Raw genomic sequence first — 6707 nt, forward strand, 5'->3', positions numbered from 1 at the left:
ACTAACCGGTCCCTCCTTTTTGTCAAGTTGTGCCACATACTCCTCTTCTCCCCAATTCTATTCAATATTTCATCATTAGTTATGTGATCTACCCATCTAATCTTCAGCATTCTTCTGTAGCACCACATTTCAAAAGCTTTTTTATTCTCTTCTTGTCCAAACTATTTATCGTCCATGTTTCACTTCCATACATGGCTACACTCCATACAAATACTTTCAGAAACGACTTCCTGATACATAAATCTATATTCGATGTTAACAAATTTCTCTTCTTCAGAAACGCTTTCCTTGCCATTGCATGTCTACATTTTTATCTTCTCTACTTCGACCATCATCACTTATTTTGCTCCCCAAATAACAAAACTCCTTTACTACTTTAAGTGTCTCATTTCCTAATCTAATTCCCTCAGCATCACCAGACTTAATTCGACCACATTCCATTATCCTTGTTTTGTTTTTGTTGGTGTTCATACATACAACTATCAAATCCCCCAAATCGCCAAGCAGTGCTATAGATCAGATACTAATAAATACAGATAAATATTTATACAAATCTGGAAATACGAATACAGGTTACAGTGATTATTATGCACAGTTTATTGAATTCCCAGTAGAGATTGCAGGAAATACTGAACAACAAATGACAAGAAAAGGTAGAAATTTTAGCAAGCACAACCTAGAACACTTCAGGCACTTATTAAAAAAAAGAAACATGGAATGATATAAACACCTATAAGGATACATGAATGAAAGTTTGACATGTTCATGGAAATATTCTCCCATTATTTCAATATTTCTTTTCCAGTTAAAAACCAAACATTAAAAACTATAAAAAGAAATGTTACATGGCTGATGAAAGGCATTAAATATCATGCTGAAAAGAGGAGACTTTATGAAATCTCAAAAACACAAAATGTTACAGAAGAATTGCTGGTGTAATTTCAAGAATTATAAGAGAGTGCTTCACAAAGTCATAAAAGAAGCTAAAAAAACAACAAATGATCACCATATACAATGGCCAGCAACAAAATGAAAGCCACATGGAAGATAGTCAGAGGACAAGTAGGAGATAAAACCTCACAAAATGTAAATCTCCAGGTAATCCAAGATAGCAAAAAAAATACAAATCCAGAAGAAGTAGTGAAAAATTACTCTCCGACACAAAATCTTCAAATAATAATCCTGCTACAACACCATCAATTCAAAATAGAAACTGCAACTCCCTATTTCTTACTACAACCAACCCTAAGGAAATTATACTATCAATTAGAGAGTTAAAAACAAAATTTTCAACAGGTGTGGATGAGATTCCAGATTATGTCATTAAAAATGTTGGTGACCTCGTTGCAATACCATTAGCCCACATTTTCAACAGTTCATTAACAAATGGAGTCTTTCCTTCCTGCTTAAAGACAGTGAAACTAAAACCACTGTTCAAAAAGGATAAGAAAGAAGACATAGCCAATTATAGACCTATTGCATTGCTATCTACATTTTCGAATATACTAGAAAAAATTTTTCATAAGAGGTTGCTGGATTTTCTAAAAAAGTGCAAAATATTATCCACAACTCAACATGGCTTCCGGAAAGGCCGATCAACAGAAACAGCGATATATGGTTTTCTGGGTGAAGTACTCAAAAAAATTGATAGTGGACAAAAAGTAACTGGCATATGCCTTGATCTGTCTAAGGCTTTCGACATCATGGACTACACCCTATTGCTGCAGAAGCTTGAAAGAATTGGTAACAGCTGGCTTAGATCATATCTTACTGACTGCAAGCAAGTAGTAGAAATACCATTTCACATAGAAAATACATCAACAATACACTACTCTGATTATAAAGCAGTGAAATATGGAGTACTGCAGGGCTCGGTACTGGGCCCCATCCTATTTTTGATATATATAAATGACCTAACACCAACCAACCAGTACCATAGCACCATCCAGTTTGCAGATGACACGAACATATTAGTCAGCGAGAAGACTGCAGAGATACTACAGACAAGACTGTCTGAGGCATTAACAAATGTTGTAAACTGGTTCAACCAAAACAAACTAATAATAAATAAAAGTAGAACAGTAGCATTAAATTTTCATAATGTCAAGAGAAACACTGAAGAGGATATAAGAATTCAGATGTCAGACACATATATTGCAAATGTGTCAAATACAAAATTTCTAGGGCATCTGGCTACAGGATAATCTTAGATGGGAAACTCACATTGACAACATATTAAAGAAGCTAAGTACCATGTGTTATTTAATGAGAGTGCGAGAAAACTGCTGTCATAAGGACTGTCTAATGACAGTTTACTATTCTAATATACATTCTGTTCTAAAATATGGGATCACTTTTTGGGGTAAATCGCCATCCTGCCTAAAACTCTTCAGGATGCAAAAAAGAATACTAAGAATCATGGCTGGAATAAAAAGGAACAGACCATGTAGACCATTATTTAAAAGGATGTGGATTTTTCCCCTTCCATGTATTTTCCTATTTGAAAGTGCAATGTTTATACAGAAATAGACAATAACAAATTCTAGTATCCTCCCCAAAAATAAAATGTTCATCATCATAATACAAGACAGAAAACTGACTTTCAGGTACTCCATACAAAAACCAGTTTGTGCCAAAAAGGAACATTACACCATGGAAAAATTATCTACAATAAATTGCCAAGAGTAATTAAAGTAAAGACTGATGTAAAAAATTTTAAAGCAGCATTAAAAGAATATCTGTTGACACATTGCTTTTATAGCGTGGAAGAGTTCCTCCAAAATCCTTAAGAGTCTAAGTGATGATTATGCAAATACTGTAACCACTAATACCGGCCTATAAATACAGTCAGATGTAATTCTCAAGCTTCTAATGGGGTTCAAGTATAAGTTGTATACCAACTTGCCCAGTGTATGAAGTAAAATTCTGTGAATGTAATTCTCTAGTGTACATGTCAATTCATAGTGTAGAATAGTTCCTCAAAAATCCTTAGAGCTTAAGTGAGGATCATGCAAATACTGTAATTGTTAATATTGGCTAATACATGTATTCAGTTGTTAACTTCAAGTTTCTAATGTTGTTTAATTATAACTTACACGTTGACTTGCCCAGTATATGAAGTGCTGTAAAATTTTGTGAACATAATTTTCTAGTTTCTAAAGTGTTTTAATTGTAAGATATACTTTGACCTGTCCAGTAATTGATGTGCTGTACTGTACATGTAAGATTTACTGAACCAATAAATACAATACAATACAATGTGAAATAATGTTGGTCTCATGAGGAATGTTCAAGAATGATGTATGTATTATTCATTCATACTGTGGAATTTGTTATAAACTATTTCATCAGTTAATGGTACTGGGGAAATGAGATAGATTTCAGCAAAGTAATTTTGTTAAGAGGGAGTTATTTGTGGGTTTTCAAAATTTATTTATGTTAATTTACTGTTCTGATTCAGTGATAAAATTTGGTTCTGTGTATATGTATGGGATTGAGTGTGTTTGATGCTGCTTTCTGCATGTCAAAAATTACTATTCAGGGATATTTTGGGAATTAGAAATTTCTTTTGTGTAGAAAGCTGAGTGGAGTCAGGGCTTGGATCTCATAGTAATCAGACCTATTGATAGGTACTCCGTTGAAAATTATTAATATTGTGATACTTAGGTACCAAAATGTTTAAGAAGTGCCATAAAGTGTCGTAGGGAGTTCGTTTTAATGGATGATGTGAAATGCAGAACTTTTTGTGACATTTTAAATAATTAAATTCCACGTAGTGTGTTGATTACTTGCGAACATGAACATTTTGTTACATGGGACTGATTAAAGTAACATTTGAGCAAGATATCGTAAACTTTCTGTCAAGAATAACTAATAATTAGAATAAACTGGCTACAGTTGTGAATGATGTGTGCGTGTGGACTTTTCAGATTATGTATTGCTTAGAGTAAGACTTGGTAGTAACTGGTATATGCAAGCTTACCGTAACAGAGTAAAATTTTATACACATAAATACATTCATTTAACTATCATTTAACCCTCCACCAACAAAACAATTTTTAGTGTGACTTGTGGTTACAAGGTGTACAGCTCTTCTTATATAGTTTTTTCTGGCTAGAACTTCATTCCAGTAATTTCAAGGAGGCATGCATGTGAGAAGAGGTTCACCACAAGGTGAGTGCAACATCATTCACAGCAGAACCACACTGCACTGCTGCAAATGGTGCAGCAAATCTCGAGATATATAAAAAGCTATAGAGAAGAGATTTGTGATCGACAAAAAAAGTGAAAATAAACAATATCCAACAGTGATCAAAAGATAGGATTGAATAATTTGTGACAAAGTGGAAAAGGAGGATGCTGCAATAACTATAATCCTACGGTGGGAAGAAGAATAAATACATCATAGATATGAGAGAAGAAGCAGCATGGAGTTAGCAGATGGAACGATAGATGCAGTGGCAGCCACTGTCTCAACATCTGCACTGATGGTGTTGGCAGTAGATGGGATACCATGAAGTGATATAGCAGGAGGTGGAGGACAGATACCGTTTCAGTGTGCTGAGATTGTAGTTGACAAATAGAGATAAGTTAAGCTTAGTTCATCTGTTGTTTGCTCGTATAAAAAGACTTTTTAAAATGGAAGGGAATGATAGTTCTGTAGTTATGAAGGAATAGGATGTGATTCAGTCTGATGTAAGTGGTGCCAGTCAGACAAGCACTACAGGGCAGAGAAATGTGGATGAACTAGAAATTAATGATATTTCAGTTCCTAATTTACAATAGTTATCTACCATTGTGGGAGATAAACAGGCACAAAATATTTTAACAGATGTTAACTATGGGAGAGGGTGTCTCAGCACTTTTAATAATAAATTGGGTGGTTTTAGTAGTTCTGATTTATCTGACATGAGTCAGGGTGACATAAATGAACAGGAGACAAGAGAGGCAGATGACAAACTTGAGATGTTGCAATTAAAGCAAACTGAACAAGAAAATGTAAAAGTGACGTTAGCACCAATGAAGCAAATAAAAATGTAGATAGGAATCTTAAGCAAGAAATTAATGAAGTACACCAGCAGCAGTTGAGTAAATTTGAACAAAATCTGACTAAATTTTAACAACAGAACAATAATTTTAATAGGTTGGCTGGTTGGACGGTTTAAAAGGTGGGGGGGGGGGGGGGGGGGGGGCAACATGCGAAGTCATCGGTGCCTTCTTCCCGGGAAATTAATTACACAAGGGAAAGAAGAAAACAAAAAAGGTGTATGGCACAATAACAGGAGAAAGGAAGAACCGGAAGAATGGCAGTAGGACAACAAACACTAAAATTGGCAAAACGAGACAAGAAAACCACAGAGAGACATAATAAACAGAGAGAAGAGATTAAAAATGAGAAAGAAGATTAACATGGCTGGTTGACCATGAGAATAAAAAAGGAGAAGCCAGCCACTCTACAACACATTAAAACCTCCACCCTAAAAGCCCTAGGGTTGAGGACACAGTGGGGCAAAGGACACATGCTAAAACTCAGATCAAATGATAAAACCCACCCTCACAAATAAAACACAAAACTAAAGCTGTTGTTGAGGCACTGTCACCCAACACTGAAGGTAGGATGCTGGGAAAGTTAAAAGTCCACCACAGAGCGGCTAAAAGTGAGCAGTCCAGCAAGACGTGTACAGTACGGCTGTCATTTGGGAGCCACAGAAACAATGAGGTGGGTCATCACAAAGGAGGAGGTAACTGTGTCTGAGCCACGTATGGCCAATGAGGAATTGACAAAGGACAATTGATTCCCTGTGAGAAGCCCGCAGGGAAGACTTCCACAAACATTCGCAGTCTTCTTCATGACATGCAATTTGTTGTGCATACTCCTATGCCACTCTGTCTCCCAAAGCAGAAAAATCTTGCGGTGTAAGACGGAATGCAAATCAGTTTCAGAGATGTCCATTGCCAAAAGAGGTTTCCACGTAGCCTGTTTGGGCAACCTGTCGGCAAACTCATTGCCTGGGATTCCGAAATGTCCTGGTGTCCACACAAGGTGCTCTCGGTTGTATTCAGTCTTAACGACTGACGAGCCAGACATCGAAGAGTGGCCTAAATACTGTGCAAAGTGGGCGCAGTCTGGATTTCACATGATAGCAGAGATAAACCTTGTCCTTGATAAAAAAAATTTTAAACAATCGATCATAGCACATCAAAGATAAAAACTTCTCATTGATTCTGTAGCGCAACAGTCCACATATCACTGAGTTTCATGGCTTCTCATTTTCTGTTAAAATTATCCCCATGTTTATATATTTCGATGGCTTCTCTATGTAGCCCTGGATAATAGTTTGCCATAGTACATAAAACTTCAGTTTCCAAAAATTTCACTAAGTGATCACCTGATTGAAGAGCATGTTCCACCATGGCTGATTTGTCTGTTTTCCCTAGTCGGCAAAGACTCTTATGTTCCTTCAACCGTGTATTCACACTTTTCTTTGTAGTTCCAATGTAGACCTTGCCACATGTACACGGAATCCTATATACACCACTTGCAGATAGAGGGGGATGTTTATCCTTAACAGAACAAAGTGCTTGGTCTATTTCCTAAGATGGGTTGAAAACTGGTCGAACATCCTGTTTCCTTAGAATCTTGCCGATTTGATCCGTTACTTTTTTGACGAAGGGTAGAGAAACTGTGTTCTACCATTGCTGTATCC

The sequence above is a fragment of the Schistocerca gregaria genome, chromosome 1, assembly GCF_023897955.1.
Source record: "Schistocerca gregaria isolate iqSchGreg1 chromosome 1, iqSchGreg1.2, whole genome shotgun sequence".
In the NCBI taxonomy this organism is placed as follows: Eukaryota; Metazoa; Arthropoda; class Insecta; order Orthoptera; family Acrididae; genus Schistocerca; species Schistocerca gregaria.